General features: G+C 44.8%; 1 long non-coding RNA gene across 1 annotated transcript; it reads left to right on the top strand.

Annotated features, from left to right (window-relative positions):
* The first annotated feature begins 8,925 nt into the window (after positions 1-8,925).
* On the top strand, positions 8,926-9,814 carry LOC135393218 (uncharacterized). Its single transcript, XR_010422535.1, has 3 exons — positions 8,926-8,939; positions 9,450-9,608; positions 9,734-9,814. It is a non-coding gene; the product is annotated as an uncharacterized LOC135393218 (long non-coding RNA).
* Positions 9,815-23,705: the final 13,891 nt, after the last annotated feature.

Raw genomic sequence — 23,705 nt, forward strand, 5'->3', positions numbered from 1 at the left:
TTAAAGGGACTCTGACCAGAAACTGTGGGAGCTCTTTCGTACTTGTAGTCGATAAAGCACCCAACAAGGACTCGCCATGCGAAAATTCACGCATGAAAACCCCACGGTTTCTCTAAACTCGAATTTTAAACAGTCGACTTCATCCGAGTGCAGCACGCCTAGCGTCAAACCGAGAAAACATACGTTTATATAGAATATCCACCCCGGCCCACCATCAAGATGACGTCAACACGGGGCCACTCGCAACACCCACAATTGGCTCAAACGCGTCACGTGGTCACGCAATATCTGTCAATTTCCTTCATGAAATGGCATTTCTACGTTAATATGTTTTTGTTACAGAGCCTCAAAAAGAAAAATATACCCTGCATTTATCACCTGCAACAGTTTCTACGATTTTCTTTTCAATCTGTAAACGGCGTTCGATATATGCTTCCGTATCCGGTCAGCTGTAATGGATGCCGTATGCCGAGCTTGCGAACTGCGAACTTGTGTGACTCCCGGTTCATCCTCTTTGTTCGGGTCGTTGGGTTGGTGTTAGAGTTGGTCACCATATTCTGAACGTTTCACCTATCGTTGCGGTGTACTGTTCTTGATCTGCTGCGAAGCGACGAACCGCAACGGCAGTCACTCGCCTCAGCGAACTTCTGTCTGCTGCATCTCAAAGGAGCATGGGGACCTGATGATACCTTCAAATAAAAAAACCAAATGTGCTCTCGTGTGGTCCTGACGGAAAAGTAGTATCAACAAGGTTAGCACATTTATTTTTCAGTTCCAAGTCTACGTACTGAAAACCATGCAGGTGAAGTCGATCATTCTCGTAGCTGTTGTGTAACGCGTATGCTTTCTTACATATCCCACAGAACCCTCCACTTTTTCGACCAAGTTATCGTTATGAGATCCTACTGATGGCTTCTTACTAGGCTATGCCGCTCCGAAGCATTGAGATGACGAAGCGTCGTGGTAGCTGCACCTCTGCCTTCGAAAGATGAATCAGTCATTCCACACTGTGCTTACTGGCTTTGTATAGAGTCTGGCAAATCCGACAGACTTGGACTGCCTTTTTCAAGAAAGTTTGAAATGTAAGTATGTGTATTTTGGTTTCACATATCCACCACATAATGAGCGTGTGTATGATTGTACTTTATATGCTACAGCGTATCAGCGTACAGTATTATTCAACACGTAGTGTGGCAAACTCGACATCAGTCACACAAAGCCAACAATTCCCTTTTCTTCAATTGCTTATTTTTATCATATCATGTTTTTGTCTATATCTCAATTTACCAACCAACAAAATATATTATTTTAGTATAATCGTCTGATATTTAACAAGTCACAGTTTTACCATGGTTTTGGCGCACTATAGCCCGAGTTGCTTATGCGTCATTAAATTGAATCATCGTCATCTTCAACTGCCATTATTCAATTGAAGTGCCAGGTGGATATAATGATATGGCAAGATATATTTTTTTGCTGTCATCCTGGAATTGCTCATTTCAGAAGAATAGTCACCGTGAAGTTTGTTTTCGTTTTCAGAAGCATTAAGAGGACTAAAACCAAACACTTTTCTTTCAGAGCATCCGTTATGCACCTGCATTTCAATTCCAATCTGTATTACAAGAATGACAGACCACTCAACAGAGATGAACATCTGAAAGTGAAAGAGCTGGAATGAAGATACGTTAATCTGTGTCAAAGGTTCTTAGTATGTGTGCGAGTCGAGGACATAGGTCTCAAGCTTATTCCTGTCTTCAGAAGAGGTGACAACTATGCTCCTTCTATCTATTAACCAGCTCCACTTTTTAGGGTTCCCTGTAAACTAATGGCACACATCATGTACTACCACGTTGTCAACCAAGTTGACTCTGTCAATTTCTTTTTTTAAATTCCAGCATGGCTTTAGAAAAGGGTATTCAGGCAAAACTAACGTAGTGGAATTCGTTCACAGCATTTCAAACTGTCTTGATTTCTGGGTCCACGTAGATGTAGTATTCTTTTTATTTTGTAAGGGCTTTTGACACTGTGCTCTATGCTCGCGTGTTGGCCAAAGTAGCCTAATTAAAATTTTATCCTGCTACCTGGATATGCAGTTTCTCAACTAACCGTAACTGTGGCGACAACTCGTGAGGAGAACCTATCATATCGCCACCATGCAGCATTTGTTATATTACAATCGCTTCACATTTTAATCTAGTCAAAAGCAAGGCCTTTTGGTGATCGGTTTTGTATAATTACGTGCCCCTCCGTTATGTAACACCACACTGGGTTCTTCAACCTATGAGAGATAAATAAATATATTGCCAAGTAAATTGTCTACAAGGCTCGTTATTCCATTTCGCCACACTACCACAAGCAATTGTTGGAGTAGTGGCCCAGGGTATGAAGCTCGCCACTAATCATCATTCAAACAAAGTTCATAATGTAAAATGCTTTACTCAGAACACTGGCTTAACACAACAATTAAGAATAAAGAGAGTAAACGTTTCATTGCCTATCCAGGTTGCATCATCCCTCCAACAGAGAACAATCAAAAACAACATCAAAGGAGTCAAATCGGTGGTCTGCATTCCTTTCATCCAATGTATTTCATATGCTATTTGGAGGGCACTGTGCCCCTAGGCATTTTGACGGTGCATATCAAGTTGAGTGCATAGAATGTGATGCAACCTACATTGGCGAGATAGACAAAAGACTTGGGACAAGACTAAAAGAGACAGTTGCCAGGGCTACTAATGCTTAGCTTAACTAAACAGGACCGAATCAGTCTACCACTGCTGTCCTAAGGGACATATATTTTTATGGTGCAGTAACCTTTGCTCATGACTAGCGATGGGGCCCTAGAAAGTTCTTAGAATCCTGCTTTATCAGGCGTGATGCTTCAGCCTGTAATACATACCGTGGCCCCCTATCGGATGTGTAAGATTTCCTCTTAGATAGGCTGATGTGCTCATCTTTGTCCTCTGTTGTATTGATGATGCCACCCGGATAGGCGACAAAACGTTTACGCTCTGTTTTTATTCGTTGTGTTGAGCGGTGTTTGCAGTAAAGGACGCTACATTATGAGGTTGTCACCCGGCTTTTGGAATATATTTTCAAATAAAGTTGTTGTTTTACAAAGCTCAATACATTGCAGAAATCATTCTTGTTGCCTATTGTTTTGGGGGTGCCATTCTTGCAGTCACATGAAGCACTGAAGGGCCAATTTAAAAAGTAAAGGCAGTCTGATTTATGTTCTTGCCGACATGGCACAGCGTATGTACGAGGTAGCTCCATTTCAGAAGCCTGAGAACACTCAAAGCAATTAGTGTGCTAGCATCAGATATGGTGTACAGCATTACATATTTGCTTTTGCTAGGGCAACCAAGAAGGGTGGATAGAAAGGCAGTTACAACCTGTTTCCACAAAAGACACTCAGATTCATTAGCAATTTCCTCCAAGAGAGCCAAGGCTTTTTCTAGATCACTAGAACATGGGTACCTGGTTATAAATAACAAGAATTCATCTACCAGAAGTCAGTGTTTCACACACCCTGCTTTCCATCAACACTATTAAAAGGTGTGACCCCCAAACCTGCACAAAATTCCTGGAGAGTCTTTACTGGACACTGTTGCTGTCCCTCTCACCAGGTGCTCTCTATGAACCCGATTCACAGTTCAGGATGCACTGCCTGAGTTAACTTCAGCATGCTTTCCCAACACGAATGGTAACTGCTATGAGGAGTGTTGTACTTACTGAAAGCAACATGAAATGCTGTACCTTGACAGGTAACATTGATATCCTTCTTAAGACCGTAGAGAGATGTTCCTTGCTCCTTTTCTTCCAAATCTTACTATCAGACGCAAGCCCACTTGCCATGAAGCCAATGAGATGTGCCTCACAGTCAGTGCAATCAAGGGAATCTATCACTGAGGCTCAGAAAAGCTGTTTTCCATCGGGATCTGATCCAGCACTGAGCCGTGAGTAGCCCCGTGAAAGTACCAGGGTTTCTTCGAATTTTAGATGTGCCAGCATTTGTTTTCCTCCCCTCCTTCTTTTTATGTAGTAGCTGATTACTTTAGCCTTGTACTGCTTTGGAGATTGAAGATGTGGAGATGATGTAAGAGGTGGAACTAGGCTTTATGCAAAATGAGGCAAAGTGTGACTATGTACAAATCTTCTGAGAATGTCTATGTATCATTCACACAAAGAGAGGATACGTGTTACATCTTTTTCCGGTTTTGATATTTATTTATTTATGGATATATCTCAAAGGCCATTGCAGGCATTACATGAGGGGGGACATCAACATGGGTCACTTAACAAATACGGAAGTTACAAGGAACATACATATTTGGAAGACAAGACTATTTTTTGTTCGTTCATCAGTCTTGCTCAAGAAATTGTTCACTGTAGCAATGGTACACAATGTCACGAAAGGAGTGCTCATCTATCGTTCCGCAAGACTCATTAAAAAGGACTAGTGAACTCATGAACCATGCATCATCCTGAGAGCTATAGATCATCCTAAATACAGATGCTGAATTATTTTAAATGTGATAGACGAGCTGTGCGAAGAGGTACCCCCAGTTAGGATCTTGGGTACTTGAAGCCTGTGGCATTTTCTGTGGGAAAGGCTTGCCAGACCCTCTTCACTGCACAGGCTGGGATGACCATGATCTTGTTTTTTCCAAGCTTGTGCCATACTCACCTTGCAAACTGGCGATACGCAGTGTATCTGCATCGTCTACACAGATGTACATAAAATATAGTTTAGGCAAATAGGTAACCGGTTACAGTACAGTGTGTGTGCATTGTCATTTCTACATGTACCTGAGAGTAACTGCAGTTTACCTGCCCACACCTTGTACATTACTACACATGCTGTGTTCTTTTAGAACCCAAAATTGTTTTACTTTTCACTGAATCGACAATCAAGAACACTCAATATCGCTAAAAACCTACGCTAAAACCTTATGCACAGGGCAATACATAAAAACGTGACTCAGGACACAGCACACTGACAATTACAAAATTGCCTATATTGGTTTTCTCCAGTTCAGAGTCGTGTACTGTATAGCCTTTTTATGTGCTGCGCCCTGTACTGCAGTTTTTAACGACTCTATTGCAGGACCAAACCAGTTTTGGGCGCCCAAATTTTAACATCGTTCGACAAGGACACATGTGACTTACTTGTGAATACAGTCGCTCATAGGTTCGCGCTGCCCACGGAGTTCAATATGCGACCTTCAGGACAGTCATATTGAAGAATAGAAGTTGGAAATCTTTGTGGGTTGTAATGCACTCATACTGCAGTCATTCGGCAGTGTTTTCGAGCTCCTTGCAGCACAAGCATTCGATCTCCTTCGGCATTATGACACACCAGCCACACCGGCACCATGAACAGCAAGTGCGCATTAGATATCAGAACACGAAATTTCTGAGGACGTTTACATGTTCGATCACATGCAGTGTGCGTTAAAAAGCTCATCGCTTACCTGAAGACAGGCGACTCATGCTGTTTGCTTCATCTGTAACTGATGTTCGTAGTGCAGTGCATTGCGTAGTTGCAAGTTCGTAGTGCAACTTCGTCTCGCATTCGCGGCATCGGCGACGTTTCGAAGGCCTACCGAGCTGTTCAGCACGCAGAATTTTCTTCTCGATGTCTCGATCGCAGAAAGGTCAGAAAGAAGTTCCGGGCTCGAAGTCTCCGCATTTCTGCCTTCGACGTCCATATTGAAGATCGCTTTCCGGACGGATGCCGGCGCTCTCACAAACTCACTAACAACAGAACTTCCGGTCCGGGCGCCCAATGAAACGTGGCCCTCGTGGTTTCGTCACGCACACGGAAATTGGCGGATGTCCACTGCAAAGAGGCTAGATTTCGGCCCCGATTGCGCGAGTTGAGGGGGAAAAGCGAAGCCGGTTTTCAGCTCCCTGTTTGGCAAACTTTGCCTCCGCGCACAGCCAAAATATTTCGCGTGTGGCTTGGAGGCATATTATACCTTCGTAATAGATGCAAACGAAATATTTGTCGAACTTCTGGTCAGAGTCCCTTTAACTGCGTTCAACGAACTGCACCTGGTGTTCCCTCGGTGCGGTGAGGGAACAAAACGGCTACTCCTGTCCCTCTGGGGAGAGGACGCCGCTAGTGCGTGTGCATATTTCAGACAAGGTCACATCAATTCGCGTAGAACGCGAAACGGCGCTTCGCTCAATTTCAAATCCATACATCTTGTGAGGGAGCTTGGCGAAATCCACGCGCAAATCCGCTGAAAAAGGGGCGATTCAATCCAAATCCAAATCATTCGTGGAAAATGCGATTGAATCCAAATCCAAATCATACCTGGAATATGCGATTGAATCCAAATCCAAATCATTGGTGGAAAATGCGATTCAATCCAAATCCAAATCCTGCCCATATTTTTTTGCGCAAATCAAATCCGCCAGCCCTCTGGTGGATTTAAATCAAATCTGTGGATTCAAATCCGCAACACTGATACCCACCAAACCATCAATATCCCACAGACCTCTCAAATTGGCCTCCCACGTCACAGGTGTCACGTCCCCAAGAACACTCGCGATCCAGGACGTCCTCAAAGTGTCATCGCGTCCTCGTGCGTGATGGGATGTCCGGAGGAGATCCAGAGAGTGTCACCATGGGGATCTTCCAGTGATAGTCATTTGCGCACGTCCTGCGGCCATCAGCCGGAGGACATATATAGGAGAAGTAAATTAGTTTAATAATGCGTTGTGCATTTCAATGCCTCCACCCATTAATTAGTGTTTCGGTTTGTTTGTCATAACCAGATTCAACCGAACCAGCAGTGATCATGTATAAACCACAAAAAACACTACAAAGAGAAAATACAAAAATACAGGGGTACAAATAGAAATTGAACGATTTCAATGCATACCCCATGAACCGGGTTAAATGTGCGGTAAAATATAGCTTGCTAGGTCTTTCATGGTGATCTTGTTGCGAGGTCCCTGGCGGGATGCTACACGGAGCATTTCCATGGAAGATACAGAAAAGTGATGGCATATTACAGCGCGTGCTTGACTGCCGATTGATGTTTTAGAAAATACTAAGTAGGAAACATGGACGTTAGCGTGGTTGTAACCTAATATTCCAAGGAATTCGTCGCTGCAGTGTTGCTTATACATGAAATTGAATTCAACTTAGGTACATCACCTTCGTTTTGACTGATATGCTAGGAGGACTCTCGCACTTGCGGAAATTCGCAAGACAAGCAATACACAGTATATGCTTTATCTGCGAAAGGAAATGCCACTGCCGCACATTTCTTTCAAAGTGGGCTGCCTTAGGCATAGTGGCACAGGACCTTTTATATTTTTGCTTTTTATACTGCGGCACCCATTCTTCGTCAACGAAAACAATCGAAGAGGTGAAACGGAAAATGACAAGCTGGTGGCCGAGGTTGAAAAACTGAAAAAAAAAAAAGAGAGTTGGTTTCTACTGTAAACATCTGCTCACTTCTAAAAGAGAGAAATGAAAGAAGATTCACTATAGCTACATGCAGAAGAACATGGTCTTATAGTGCTCCTGAGACTATCCCATTTTTGTCCCCAGATGTTGTCCCTAGGATAATCTCTGGAGTCTCATTCTAACACTTTTCTAACAAATTGAGGATCCTGTGGGAATATTCCCAGGATGTAATTTCTGTCCCACAGTGACATCCTCAGGATGAGTGAGGGATGTCAACGTGTTCTTGGGGATGTATCCTCACAACGTCCGCTGTATATCCACCATGAGACGTCACAAGTATCCCCCAGTGAATATTCTGTGGATATACTACGAATATCACAACAATGACATTTCTTTACATTATAAGGATTTCTGTGTCAATAGCAGACATTTCCAGCATTCTCAGAATGCGTGACAATTTCATTTTTTGCATAAAAAGGTTATAAACTATGTTTAAATAAATAACTTCTCACTTCAGACATGCACAACAGAACAAATAAAAAAGCTCTCTCAGAATAATCTGCCAGTCAACACCGACTGTTGGTGTAACATAGAATGAATGTTGTCTAATGTTGACTAATGTTGAACAATGTTGTATGTAGATAGATAGTTCTGAATCAATGCTGTTTCAACTGTACCTGGTCAATGGTGGATTGTGAACATAAAGAACAACGTTGATTTTCCAAGAGCCATTCAGCTAAAGATTTACGCAGCAAATATTTGCGTGGGTTCTACATTGTACCTTCAACATAACCGACCTTCTTAGATAAGGATTCATAATGCAATTCCATCCTAATCTTTGTGAGTTAAGCTTTGTGAGTTAATTAAGCTGTGTGAGTTAAGCTTTAAGAATTGAAGCGGTAAGCATCATTGTCAACCTTTATCACGAACCGAAAAGTCGTTGCGTCTTTACTCAACATACTGCGCACCCAATTTGTTCATGTGCCGTTCGCATGTAGAGGAAGGCCTGTTTGATGTGGTACTTGTCTCACTCTTTCCTCATAATAATATTTATTTTATACCCTCATAGCCATACCTTTTCTAATCATATTTGTAACGACCCATCACGTATCGCAGCATAGTCAATAAACAAAAGAGAGAGAAAAAAAATACATATTTTACGTTTTCCACGGGAATTATAATGATCGGTCACGTATGTTGAGGGATATAACAAGAATGAAGTTCCCAACAAGCGCGAGCCGAAGCGTAACGACGTCTGCCTCATCGCCATCGACATTCTCCAACCGCCGTTTCCAAAAAGGCGAGGCGCGTCATCATAGCGGTTCGATAGGATATGGCATGTTACACGGAAGGGTCTTTGGAACTTCAGCATCATGCGTATTTTATACTGGAATCTCGGGAGCATTGAGGCAGTACTGGCCAATATGCCGAACAACTACGTTGTGCATAACAACGGTTGCCGTGGTGTGCGAGAGCTAGCGTTCCTTTGTTCTCCGGCTTTGGAGTTAAGGTGAGTTCGTTCTTCCTTTTGCCTCACTTAAGATTTGTGCGTTGTTGTTTTTTCAACACTCACATGTGGTAGAGGTGTGGAGCAATGACAGCTTTGTATCTGAGTAAACAGGCTATAGTTTCCTTTACTTGCGGAGTCTGGTGCGTATCACTGACGAACTCGTGCGAACGGTGCAACTGTGTGAGATTGCGTGTGTACAGGTGCAAAGTGCAAGTACATTTCTTCACATCTCTTTGATTCAGGTACTATTTTATAGGTCCTTGTGACATCTTGCATTGGGGATGATGAAAGCAATGGTGAAGCAGTTCTATGATCTATGCGCAGCCTGCTAGTAGATAAAGCTTGGCTCAGCTACAGTTGTCTTTCATATAAATGATAGCAGTTATGTTTTCACGTTTGACTGCACTGTTTTTCAAAGTTCCTTATTTTTTGCATGACCGCTAATCTTGCTCGAATGTCACATGAACGCGATATGTGACTCTAGATTAATCAAACATGACTGTTTTACAGTATCCACACACACACCCATGAACAGCCTCACACATGTGTAAAGTTCCTGGTGTCTCTACAACACTAAAGAGCCAGGCATAAACCGGAAGACGCCGCTTGGGTCTGCCAGTGATTAGGATGCTTCCGCATGTAACCATCTGTACTCCGAAAGAAACTGCGGTAAGTCACTGTCTTGCATTTGTTCCCACTTTTTGCAGAGTGTCTGTTCTTTACGCCTATTTATGGCAGTGTTTGAGCTGCTATCCCAATAGATGGAATTAACTATGTTATTGGTTACCTTTCAGGGATGACGGTTCCGAAGTGGCGTAGCAATCACGTGATTATTATTATTATGACCATTATCGTCTTATTATGCGCCTTATCAGTGTCACCCTATATTGTTAATAATTAGCCTATTTATGTTGTAGTATCATATTTTGTACTATTAGAAACACCGTTTTTTACAGTGCATGTAACATCAGTGTACTTGGTTTGTGTTCAATAAACAAGAGTTCGTTGATACGCTGTTCTCTGTTGTAGAGTAGTATTTTCTGTAGAATAAGTAAAAATTGCAAAAAGCAACAAAATACAATAATAATAATACGTCCTGTATATGTCCTCTATACGTCCAAATATCCCTGAGAGACATTCTTGGAACCTTCCCTGGACCAGCAAATGCGGAAGAAATACGGGTCCTCTGTCTGTCCCAGAGACGTCAACGGGCTATTCAGCCTAGTCCCTGGGATATCCCAAAATCCCAAGTGGGATATCGTGTGGACGTTTCTGAGACATACATGGTTTACGAGCGGCTCTTTCCTCCAGTCTGCCGTAGCCACCCTCTAGCTGTCGCTAGAGTCAAAATCGCCATTACGTCCTGTGCACTGATCCTCTCTCAAGTTTCGGTTTTGCGAGGCTTTGTTTCTCGCGCTGCTCTCCGTGTGATTTTACGTTTCGAAAGTCATTTATTGTGAAGATTTGAGCACCATCGTAGAAACGACGTATGGTAATGTTTTCCTATTCAGACTGCGGCTCTCGTTGAACGGAAAGCTCCGTCTCGGGAACAGGTTCTGTCAGTTGTTTTGGTCGCCTGCATGGTGTTGGAGTCATCTTGAATTGTACGTTTGGGACCTGGCACTGTGCCCCAGATTCATTTCATATCCTTTGTTGTCATTGTGCATTCTGTGTACAGCATTATTTACCACTTAATCAAGAAACTTATTATACATACATTGAAACTTACCTTTGCACCACGCGTGATGTTTCCGGTCCCTCGTACTCCTTTTGCGTTCTGCACACTGTGACTGGTCTTCTAATACAAGAGTAAACATCCGAACATACAGATATAAAAGTGCAAGCACTCGTCCAACATAATACTACCGTCTGAACAGTGACACAACTACAGCTCGCGTTGTATGCTTTGGTGGAACCGTGCTAACTGGAGGGTCACGTGAGCAGTCACGTGGTAGACAGGAGCATCCCAGAATGCAACGCGAAAGCGGCTACGCTCGTCCCAATGGAAAACTCTCGGAGGGGCCGCTCCTGTGTTTCATACCTCCATGGGTGAGCGAGTACGCTGGTAGCGCCAAACTTTGCACTATGTACGTTGCACTATGTACGTTTGCGTATTAACTAAGCAGCGCCAAAGAATTGAAGCACGAGAAATTAAATTCTGTCATGACAGGGGTCGGAAAAAGAAAGGAACAAATTCTATTTTTTTACTTTTGTGGAGCTCCCATTAGACCCTTAGGTCCTAATGGTCCCATCAAACCGTTAAACGGTTAACCGTTAACCGTTAAACGGTTAGTCTTATTGGAGATGTCCGAAATTACGATAGGCCTATTGGCCTTTAAAGGATTTATTGGCCATTAAAGGATTGGCTCTGATGGATTTTTCGATCGGGTGGCGCCGAACAACGCTGAGAGACATTGCTCCCGAAGTTCCCGAGGGTCACCGTACCGTAACCGGTCCGGCGGCCGTCTCCTCCTTTACAACAGCTTACGTCGTCACGGGAACGGAAAATAATGCGCTTCCTTTCTTGAACATAAGACGTCATTTCGAAAACGGTCGAGGAGGTTAAAGGGGCACAAAAGCGATATAAGAGCAATGATGTATCAGTAGGGATATGTCCATTTTACTCCGAAACATATTTTCTTAAATTATGAATGTCGACAACGACACAGTATCGCAGTAATTATAGAACGCGTTGTGCACTATTTCTTGAACTTGCTCCACCCTTTAAGTTCTTACAACAATAGGAGCGACGTCATTTTGACGTTTCGTGCGGGCCACCATCTATGTTGCTGCATATTTGAATAAGTGTTTTTTTCAGAGCCACTAGGAACGTCCTTTCACAACGTATTATTTGTACATCTTTTCCGGCCGCCTTCACTAACAGAAATGAGATTTGTTTATAAGGCGCACTTATTTTTTGAAGTGAAACCCCTCCGCAGCCACGGAGTCGCAACAATGCGACAGCAAACTGGTTCGGCAGGTTCTCCCCGCGGCTGACCTTTTGGGGGTCCATGATTGGTTGACAACGCAAAACGTCATTCGGGGATGCAGTGCCGGATTTAGGGAGAGCAGACGGGGCACTTGCCCCGGGGCCCCCACCACAAAGCGGCCCCCACCAGTAAAGGTCTTGTCCAAGGGAGATCTGTTTTGCATGCCTGAAACGCATCACTGAAACGGAAACTTGGTAAAAACCTGTCCTCCGTCCATGCATATCGACTCCGAATAACACATTGGATAGACATGAATTGAATATTTATTTCACTTGTCTACGAAATGTTCAAAGTATGACAAAACTTGACTGCTGAAAAATCTCGCACTAGTGTGCCACACGACCGCCGTCCTTTAGAAACAAAACGATGTCATTTATAGACATATAATACACGAATACATAGAATAATACATAGAATGCACGAGAGAGCCCCCACAGCACAGTGCCCCGGGGCCCCCACCACTGTAAATACGGCACTGCGGGGATGTGGCTGCCCCGTTTGCTGTAGCCGAGTGACGTTTGCTGACGCATTAGACGAAGGAGTGAGTTGAGCTGATTTCGCTCTTTGATCCGCTTTTTAAATAGTGAAAGCGCTTGCGCTACACAAAATCTTCCACATATTTAGGTAGAGGGAAACCCCTGCTTTCACTCTGTGCAGTTTTTTAGACAAAGTACGACCACCAGTTTAGTGTCCCTTTAGGAGCTGAGAGCGATGGAGGAATTTGCTCAGCGTGCGACCTTTGGATTGCAATACGCTAGTAACGCGGGATCGCAGAGACATAGCGTTTTGATGTGCATGTTCCGTACACATAGATCAATATGCACCAGGTGATTTCTTCAAAAGTTTGGAAATGGTTTCAGAACCCCTTTAGACTCTCAAGCAAGCAGCACGCTGCTCGAAAAGCTCCAAAGGTAATGCCATTGAGTGGAATCCGCGCGGAATTGAATTTACCAAAATCAACAATAAATATCAGTGTAGAGTGGATGGAGAAGTACCAGGTACCACTAATGACTATGAATAGAAGAAGGGGGACATTATTTGTTTCCCTTTTATTCTGTAGCTCAGACACCTCCCCAAGCAGGACATATTTTGGCTGTGGCCTGCACCGCGGGTGTCTAAGATAGGGAGGTTTCACTGTACATGAAACAATTCAATGTATGGTAATTTTATTCCCACCGAATTTCCAAAAAGAGTACTTTATCTTAGCTTTTTCGGTTTACATCTTCTAAGATCTTGAATGTACTATTTTGCAAGCCCATTCAAGTTACTTTTGTTAAGTTACTACTTAAGTTACTCTTGAAAAATACTTGGAATGTCAATTTTGGATTCAACGTAATTTCAAATTATTCTCACAACTTCCGCGATTTTTGTCGTGATATGATTATCTTGATTTTTCAGAGAGACAGGAACTTTGCTCATGTCCCGCTTTTGAAGACCAATGGACGCGCTCTGCAGACATAACCAGCATTCCGTCTGTGTTGGTCCTTTTCACGTTTGGCTGCGAGGCTTTCAAGGCATTCACCAAATTTCTGTGATGCTTCTGCAGCCTCAGCTCAGGCATGCCCTTACGTTTCAGTTAAGTATACAACGTTCACTGCTCGATGTATTGTTGAAGTTTCCTCCTTATAGGACTCGTATTGCATTGTCAGACTCGCAAATAAATACATAAATCGTATTTAGCAGTTGTAATAAGTATTCACCGTTTTTAAGCGAATCTGGTTGAAAACATGCCAGTACAGTGGACAATGGAGTCGTCTACTTCTGCACATGAGTTTTCTCTTCTGCTATGAAAGGTATAAAGGACTCTGGCCGTTTAGGAATATTCCACAATGTTCCTGGACAGGGATGATGTATTTAGATAAGGTCGGATAAATATAATGCAGAGTTTTTAACTCTTTGCCTTCTGATGTTCCTTCCCTGACCTCGGTCAGAGAAAGTAAGCTTTTCTTAAGTGACTTGTTGTACTAGTGCTAGTGTACTAGTGCTGGGCCCGCTTGCACGAAACAATCCTAAGTGTAACACTTGGCAAGTGTTGCACTAACGCGTTAGTGCACTAAGTTTAGGGTTGCGGTTAAGTGGCTTGCACGAACACTTCGACGACCGCCTAAGTCAGGTATTCTAAAGTGGATCGTGGCTACGAGCAGTAGCAGTTTTCAGAGGCTGTCATTGGTAGAAAGAGAACTTCCGGAGTTCATCCCAGGAAGTCGTGCGTCACGGCATGTTTGGATTCTGGGAAGTCGTCGGCTTCTGCCGTCGCACGTAAACAGTTTGTAGAACCAAAATAAGGTATTGTACTATCATTGTAGCTTCAAGAGCGAGTTAGGTCACTTGTTGTGTACTTTTGTTAAATAAAATAAAGCCTGTGGCCCAAAGTATGTCTCGAATTGCTCGATGATTGGGAACTTATCGCCAACGGCAGTGCCGGTGAGAGGCACTTCGCGTGTGGCGATCATTTTGAGAGATGTTGCTAACGAAAAGCACAAAACGTACGGCACCCACAGCATAAAAAAATGAGACGTTGTTAGTATTGCGAGGAAGATGCGTACTGTATTGCGAGATACAGTTGGGGCCGACGACGAATCTTCGATACACGGTTCATAGCGGCTGACATGTTAGTCCTAAGCTTTAGTGTGGTAGTTTAGGGTGCTCCTAGGACCCTTGGCCAGCGTCCTAAATTGCGCGGAGCGAGCGCCACCACTTTAGTGTTGTAGAAGTTTCGTGCAAGCCACTTACGGCTCCGGCACTACACTAAGTGGGGAACTCGTGAAGTTTTACACTAAGTTCGTTTCGTGCAAGCGGGCCCTGTTGTACTAAAACTCCTTATTTCTTTGGGGCCCCTGAGCGCTTGGGTACCCGATTTTAACGCAACATACTGCAACCAATCATTGTTCGAGCTGCACATTAGGCACATGATCCTTTCAAGAAGATCGTTTCTATTTGGAAACAGTCGTACTGTGAATCCTGTTTTTACATGTACAGTAAAAGACCACTAGATGTCCAGCTATGTTTCATTTTCATCGAACTCCTTAACAGCGCGGATGAAGAGGAAGAAGTAGTGGAACGCCACGTTTTTGGAGACTGTAAAATGTCTAACGTGGCTGTGATACGGGTTCGGAGTAAGTACACTACTAATTCCTTATATCATGACGGCGGGACCTACCGTGGTTATACGGACATGCAACCGCACTAATAGTAGGGCCTCTGAAAACTAAAACGGCCTTGGCCAGTTACAGCATCAGTTTTGACCGGGTAATTGATTGCCTCGTGGTTCCGTAGCGGTTTCTCGCCAAGATATTCTTCCGTAAATGCCGTTTCAATAATGTCCTCGTATTGGACGTATGTCTTAGGTACCTAGCAGGGCAGGGGCCCACGTATGCCCTCCTCGTGTGTGATATACAGGGTGTTTGAAGATTTCCGGACACATTTCAAAAGGTTATTAAAAATTGTACATAGAGTGAAACCTCCCTCTTGGACACCCGCGCGCGGTGCAGCTGAAGTGTGTCCTACTTAGGGAGGTGTCCGAGTTACAGAACACGAGGGAAACAAAAAATGGAAAAGATCACAGCTGTATGTGTTGCCAGAAATGTCCCCCTTCTTCAATTCATGGTCATTCTCTACCCACTCTTCACTGATAATTAGTACTGATTTTGGTAGGTTCCATTCTGTGCAGAATCCACTCAATGGCATCGCCTTTGGAGCTTTTCGATCAGCGTGCTACTTGCTTGATAATTTAAACCCACTCGGAATTAAGCTCAAGGAGTTGTCTCTGAAGTACCAGCCCGCTTTTCATTGCTGCGGTGCAGACAAGTGCTCTCACAAAGAACAGTTACAATGTAGACTGACAGCACCCGCTTTTGGACTCGAAAAACTAGAACAAATAATTGCTGAGATGTACGGGAGGGGGGGGGGGCGAAAGTTATGGGCACTGGCTCATTTGGGGTGTTTTTGGTGCAAGGATGTCCCGAGATTGAGGTAATTTGACCAGAGTTTTGTCCGACTTAGCAGGGAAAACCTTCCGGTATAGGGAGGTGTCCGACGTAGAGAATTTCGTCCCCATGTGGTTTTAATGGGAGCCTGCCGCTGCAATGAAATCTTCTCCGACATGGGGAGTTGTCCGAGGTAGGGAGGCGTCCGATCTTGGTGGTTTTACTGTAATAACAATCGTAATACAAATTGGCACAGTGCTGTAGTTATGGCAAAAGTTTTATTTGAGCTCACCCTCAATGTTCCGTCAATACAATAGGAGGAGTTACAAGCTGCAGAAACTCCGTGCCCATGCATTTTCAATGGCCTATACGCCTTCGTTAGGCTTAGGCGCTCTCCGTTTCATGCTGCATCTTGTGTTGAAGAGCCACGTCCAATCCCGAAACTGACGGGTCGCGCGGTCTAGTGCGTGCGGGTCAGCCTGTTCGGCACATCGTTTTGCGGAAACACTACGATTGACGCTTCCCGTTGAGCCTACTTCAACGTGATCTCCGTTCAGTGGAGTGCACAACTGGAGCCTCCTTGCGCGCTTCTCAAATGTTGTGACGGACAACAAAGAACTAATTATATGAAAAATAACGAGAGCAGCTGGTGTAGTGGGCCGAAATCAGAAAGCGCAGACAAATGTACGAAGCAGACGACGGTGTCGTCTGCTAAGAGTACCGAGCGACATTGTAAATTTTCTACGTATCGCTTCATTTTGCTCGGGCTGTAATGGTGTATTATATTTTACTGACCATAAAAACTCAAAGGCAACGTATTTAGTGTTATTTTATTATCTTCGACATCAGTTTCTGTTTTGGAAGCGGCGTTGATGCAGCATGAAACGGAGAGCGCCTGACCCTAATGACGGCGGTATAGGCCATTGAAAATGCGTGGGTTCTGATTTTCTGCAGCTTGTAACTCCTGTCATATTGACCGTAGAACATTGAGGGTAAGCTCAAATAACACTTTTGACAAAATTACAGCACTGTGCCAGTTTGTATTGTGATTGTTATTATGATTTTTCATAACGTTTGGAAATGTGTCCGTAAATCTTCTCACACCCTGTAGTTTGCGAGCTTCTAGCCACAAGTATTTGTACGTCCACGATGGGGATTTACAATTTGGGCGACGCGATCCAGCATCGCGTCGCAATTTACAATTTACAACTTTACAATTCAAATTGCCCACGCGCTCCAACATGCGTTCATTCTCTTCCGCGGTACATACGACAACTATGATCATGAACGACGCCAGAGTGGTCGGTTCTTCCCGTGGGCTCTTTCACGTGCGCTGAAGTCCCAACACCCCAATCAAGCCGTGCAAAATCATCGTTGGAGATGGTTTGAAAGGACCAATGAGAGGCCGCTCCGCATTCAAGCGTTCCAAGTTACAAGCTTTCAGAAAAGCACACAGTTTTTACAGGATTGCCTTTCACTTTATGGCCCCTATAAGCGTTGCCACAACTGCCCTTGAATACAGGATTCATACCCCTCTGGAACCACATACTATACCTGTGAGGGTACGTTGTGCGCTTAAAAACAAAAGAAAATGAGAACAACAGGGACGCTGCTTTATCTTTTAAATTCCGCGTTAGCGCCGCGAAGCAACTGCGGCTATGAGTGCAGTGACATGCAGTGCATGAGTACAGACGTGGACGGCACGAACAAATGGGGGGACAGTAGAAGCTTTATTTCATGACAGACTTGTACACAATGTAGCAACACACAAAGAATCCTCGAGCACGTGTTTTATGCAGATATTCAAGACCTCGCTTAAATGTCAGGAACGGCTCATAAAGTTTTAGCACATGTCTTTGTACGTATGGCGTCCAGTGCGGATGGTTCCGTTCTACAATGAACTGTAGCATGCATCTTCAGGCAAAGCTTTCAAACCATTCTACCGTTCAAACTTTGCGCTTTCATCGCGTTTAACAGCCCAATTTTGTCCTCGTTAATCATCCTGGTGCGCTCGTGGTGGTGCTGGTGAACGGGCAACGTCACGACTGACGCTCTGATGGGATGTGCATCCTGGGCCGACTTCCAAGGGAACTGTGCCGACATATGTCTGAAAGCGTCTGAGGAAAAACCCCAGGAAAAACCCCAGACAGCACAGCCGGAACCTGGATTCGAACCCGGGTACCTCCCAGTCTCGACGTGACATGGCCAGCACGCTAACCACTGAGCCACGCGAGCTGGTCCTGGGACGGATTACAGGCCACTTGTCGGTGCGTAGCGCAGCGTCGTCTCCATAGTAACGCGTGCTGCACGTGACCCGCTTCGTCGTGAGAAGGAAGAAGTGACCTTACTCGCAGCCTGCCACCATCGCCGGGCGTGTGGTGTTCGTAGCCATTGGGCGAGGAGGTCAGCCGACGCAAAACGCTGCGATGTTCGTCGTTTAAAATGGCGCTTGTGTACGCGTTCCTAGAGGACCAAGGAGCTGCTTCAGTGGAGTCAACGAGGACATTTCGTGCTCACGAGGATGCCTTCACGTCGTTGTCGGAAGAGCAGTTTGTCTCCTTCTTCCGACTGTCCAAAGCAGCAGCAACAGAGGTGTGTGATGCCGTCCGGGAAGATATTCAGAGAGGTATGCAGCTTTGACCGAAATTGAAATCGCTCGCTGAAAAGGGTTGCACTGTTTGGGGTAAATACTTATTCTGCCTTACCGAGACCGGTTCGTTTTGCTATCCCTATGTGTAGTGCAACGTTGGCGCAGATCGACGCTCTCTGTTGAACAGAGGGTCCTCATGGCTCTGAGATTTTACGCCACTGGAGCATTCCTCGGCAACATAGGCAATGACGAACACTTCGCCTGCAGCACCCACGCCGTGTCTGAGGCGATTCACGACGTGAGCCTCGCAATCATCAAACGACTGGCGCCCAAATATATGAAGTTCCCGACAACAGATGAGGAGAAGCTTGAGGTTAAACGAGGCTTCTATGAGGTGGCTGGCTTCCCCGGCTGTGTCGGTTGGTTTATTTTTTCCAGCTTATGTTTCTGTGGGTGTAGAACCCGGCACATTCATTGAGTCAGTCATGCAGGTGGGTATCTTTGCTGGATCTCTTTCATCTGCACCTAGCATTGGCACATCCTTCGTTCTTCTTAGTTTCACTGGACTCTTGATGTGAAACTCAGTTGGATTGTGAAGATTTTCGCGCATAAAAACAGGAATATAGTCGCAAACAAGTGACTATGTATTTCGATCCCTGCAAAGGCAATTTTACGCAAGGAGCGATTTGCTTAGATGTCAACCCTTTCACCTATTGACGGTACCGAGGTTGCGATAATGCAGCCCAGCCAAGGTGACCCACGGTTCGAAGATTCAAACTATTATTGCCACAAGGGGTACTACGCTATTAATGTGCTAGTTGTGAGTATTTTGTCCCTTCATTGTATATGCTCACAAATCTTGCACAAAGTGTGAGGAGGAAAACACTCCTTTATTGCTTAAAACTTGCATCAACTTACCACTAGCTACTTACTATTTACTTAAACTATCTAGTTTAGTAATTTTACACTCGCGAGAGGGCACATGACGAGGACCGTCGTATGTGTTTTATACATTATTCTTTGTTTATAAATAACTTCTTGCTTTTTCAAACTTTGCCTTGCTTCTTTTGACAGGTTTGTGATGCTTCACGTCGGATTCTCTACATGACTGCGAGATATCCTGGATGTTGCCACGATTCATCTATACTCAACATGTGTGAGCTGCGCCAGGCTGCCACGTCAGGATTTTTCAAAAATGAAGAGTGGCTAATAGGTAGGGTTGTGAACTGTCCGCTTCGTGCAAAATGTCTATTATTTGTCTGATCTTCCTACAGGTGATAGCGCGTACCCTTTAGAGCCGTGGCTCATGACTCCAGTGAGGTCTCCGACAAACCCTGAAGAGACTGCATACAACACGGCTCACACAAAGACACGCTGCTGCATTGAACAGTGTTTCGGTGTACTAAAAATGCGCTTCCGCTGCCTCCAAAGATACAGGACCCTGCACTTTGCTCCTGATAGATCGTGCAGCATTATAACGGCATGTTGTATACTTCACAACTTGTGCTTGGCATATAACATGAATGCTCCAACAGAGGGTACTGAAAGTGGCGAGTCGGGAGATGGTGAAGAGGAACATTCTCGACAAAGCTTCGAGGAACAAGAACAACACCAAGCAAGTAACCGGGGGCTGCGTACTAGGGAGCAGCTGATAGCGCGATGCTTTCGTTAAATGAGTTTTGTTTTAAGGGCTATAGCCCCACCACTTTTTCTTTTTGCGCTTTGTCCCTATGACTGGCATGTGCTTTGGCAACCTTACAGCTAGTGTTGCTGCAACTCTCGTAATGAAAACATCAAGAGAAATGCGGTAAATGCTCAAACATGTAAATTAAGTTACATTTTATTGGGCTGTTTTCGTGCTCTCTATTTACTTTTTACCATACAGTGCCACGTGTATACATATACAGGATGTGTATGGAAACATGGGCATGACATCGAGTGTTTCCCCATGTAGAGAATGTTTAGCATTAGCTGAGTTAGTGTGTTTGTAACCCACCATTGTGAAATGAATTTCGTCTTGCACAAACATGACATTTCTTTATTAATGGAATACTTGGACACTGCAATAAAAAAAAGAAACTAGCAATACTTGCGCTATTCATTTGTATCCCTTTCCTGCAGAAGTTTGTGCGCAAAATATTGCGATATTGGAGCCAGTGCCTGTGGGAATGAGCCAGCACATATTTTATTGTCCGTATTGACAGTAACTGTGATGGGGCATACCTGGCATAGGCGGTCAATGCTTTCTGCAGTCCGCCGTTGCTCTTCCACCATTCTCCTTTGTTCTTCAAGGAGTTGGAGTGATATTGATGGTGGCACCCGCCTCCTCCTCCGTCGACATCGGCCTCCGCTCTGCACATTTTGAGCTTGGCTGCTTGTTGTAGCCGGCAACTCTCTGGAAACCTCAGCAGGCTGTGTGTCGTCCTGAGCTGCAAGCTGCTAATTTATATTCATGAACTTATATACAGTATAATTATGAGCTAATTTATAGTCCTGAGCTTGAAGTATTGGCATAACACGTGGAGACAGACATAAAGAAATGTTCGGAAAGTACGCACCACAATATCGTCGTCCTCCCCAGGATCCTGTGCAGGTGGTGGTTGCTATAAAATGTCGTGCTCTTATAGTACTGAATATTATATCTACAAACAACGTTGGAACTTAGCCTACTGGACGCGGCTCAGTGGGAACGACGGCGCCGCCTCCCATCTGTACTTGGGCTCCACCTGAAATGCCAGCTACAGAGTCCCATCCTACAAGCGCCATTACACGGCGGTCCGTTTCGCCAAGCTGCGCCGAAATCTCTCTGACACTATGGCTTCCGTTTTCTCCTCCAATGACAACGAGGCCACTGCCACCACCCGTACTGTGCATTCTTGTTCTGACGTCACGCGCCCTGTTACGGACGCGGTAACGCCAGTCCCTCCATATCTGCTGCCAGCCCTTTCCGTCCTTCTGGAAGGTACCCAGAGCATTAACGGTGACAGCTATGGCATCCCACTTAGCCCTGCGTTCTGCCGCTGATTCACGGGGCAGAAACTGCCTGTTATTTGAGACCTGAGGGGACTCTTCTAGTAATGACAGTAAAATTTGCCTTTGGTTTTCATTTGCCATGCCTGTAAATAAAGCGTACGCTTTATTTACAGGCACTTATTTACAGGCACTATTTACAGGCACGTCACTGCATAAATAAGGAGATAGAGAGGAAATGTATACCTGCTATTACCCGAATCACTGCCTAGTTTAGTTGTACAACTAAAAAGGAGGAGGAAATTACTGGAAAAGCTCAGCAAGCACACGTTCCGCAAATAACTTTATCCTCATCAATCTTCCACGCGGCGTAAAGTGTACACATCACCGTCCTCGTCTTCTACGAATGCGATGTTTAAATCAAATACGGAGTTAATCATCAACACATGTGTAGAGTGAAAAGAAAAAGAGATAGCTCCGAGATCCGAAGGATTCCCTTCGAGCCGGCGATGGAAGCAGACGATACCGCACTGCATTCGCATTGGCTGATTCGTGTATTACGTGCTCATCTAGCGAAGTATGTGCAAGAAGGTTTCTTTCCACGCGGTAACAAAATTTATATTTCTTAGAGGTAAATACAAAGTAAGTTAATGTCGTCAAATTTAGGCTTATTGCTTGACAGACTTGCGTCTGACATCGAGAGTAGCGTCATTGCTCCTCGCGCCGGCGAGGCTCGCCTACCCAGCGGACGACGGTGGCTTTACTGACCACTTCAGACCGTGCGTCGGCAGCGCGCGCTTGCCCGACGGTGGGCGTTGCCACGTTATGCCGACGCACCGATGCAATGGCCGGTAATCCGCCCCTGGTGTACTCGAAACTGTTTCCTTTGGATATTTCGGCAGGTTTTCGTTCACCCTATCACAAAAGTGGCTGCTTTCTCTCATCCGAGGAAAGAAACTGAGAGTGGCGTAGAATTACGGAGCGTTCTTTATCTGGACTGCTGAATGACAATATCAGCAGTTCAGCAGTTAATCATAATAAAGCTTTGTCTGCCTATAGTATCACGAGTTCGTTCGAGGAAGTTCCGATAACTGAGGTAACGTCCCAGGCAGTGTAGAAAACACGGATGAACCCGGGTTCCTCGCAAGTAAATAAGCCCCAAATAAGTTCCCCCTGTTCTCAAATAAGCCCCTCGCATGCACTTACTGATGTGCTGTCTTGTCCTTGCCTTTACTTTTCTTCGTGATGTGATTGCTGTTTTGAATACTACCAGCGAGACCGTACTATGATGGACTAGTTCACCGTAGCCGTACTGACTCTTTTCGACTCGAGAATACAGATTGGCACGACCTGGTCCATATTACCATCGACATCGCCCAGCGTGACTCCCCACGTGCTCTTTCTTTAATCGACATTGCGCGCGATTTCTCGAGCGTGCGCACGCATTAATCTTGTGGAACCATTCGCTGGGGACGCAATATTTCTCGCCGCAATGGAAGTAGCTGTCCTACCACCCAGAGGTCGAGGGAGAGGTGAGCGCTGCCGTTTAGACGCGTCTCTAGCAAGGTTACTTCAAACGGAGAAAGTCGTTAACGTTCATAGAGTTTGGTTGTCCAGACAATAAATCGTTATCCCGTTGCAAAGCGTCACCACTGCACTTTCTGTGTGTATTGCATACGACACGTGGGACAGTTGAAATTACCGCGCCGTCGGGCTTGTTTTCTGAATGTCGAACGACGTATACCTGTTCAGCGTCTGCAGACGTTCGAGTGACTGCTGTCATCAGGCGACGGGGTAGCGAAATGACAAAAATGGCATCAAAATCGAACATGCACTTCTGAATAGGACCAACATATAGCAATGTTCGTGGGCCAGACTACATAGCAAATCCTCACGTCGTCTGCTACCAGGCGCGGACGTCCATACCCCTTTAATTTGTGTCAACTGACCTCAGGTAGTGCATGTAGCATGCTGTCCATGGCTTTACCTGGACCTGCCCCCGTTTGTTCCTTTTGTCTAAACCAGTGTTTTCAAAACTCTGCTACCCTACGACCCATAAAAAATATGGTATCGTGTCGCGACCTCCCCCCCCCCCCCCCGGCTTGAGGGGCATTTCCAGAGTTGGATGCTACATTGACGACGTCATCATCGCTGGAGAAAATGTGGACGAATGTACAAGCTTTTCGATTTCAGTGCATGAACAGTAATACAAAATATTGACGCTGAGATTTAATTTGGCAACTGATATCGTCAGAGTGAATCAGCTGGGCAGAAGTCATCGCAAAAAAAA

This window comes from Ornithodoros turicata, chromosome 4 (genome assembly GCF_037126465.1).
Source record: "Ornithodoros turicata isolate Travis chromosome 4, ASM3712646v1, whole genome shotgun sequence".
Classification (NCBI taxonomy): Eukaryota; Metazoa; Arthropoda; class Arachnida; order Ixodida; family Argasidae; genus Ornithodoros; species Ornithodoros turicata.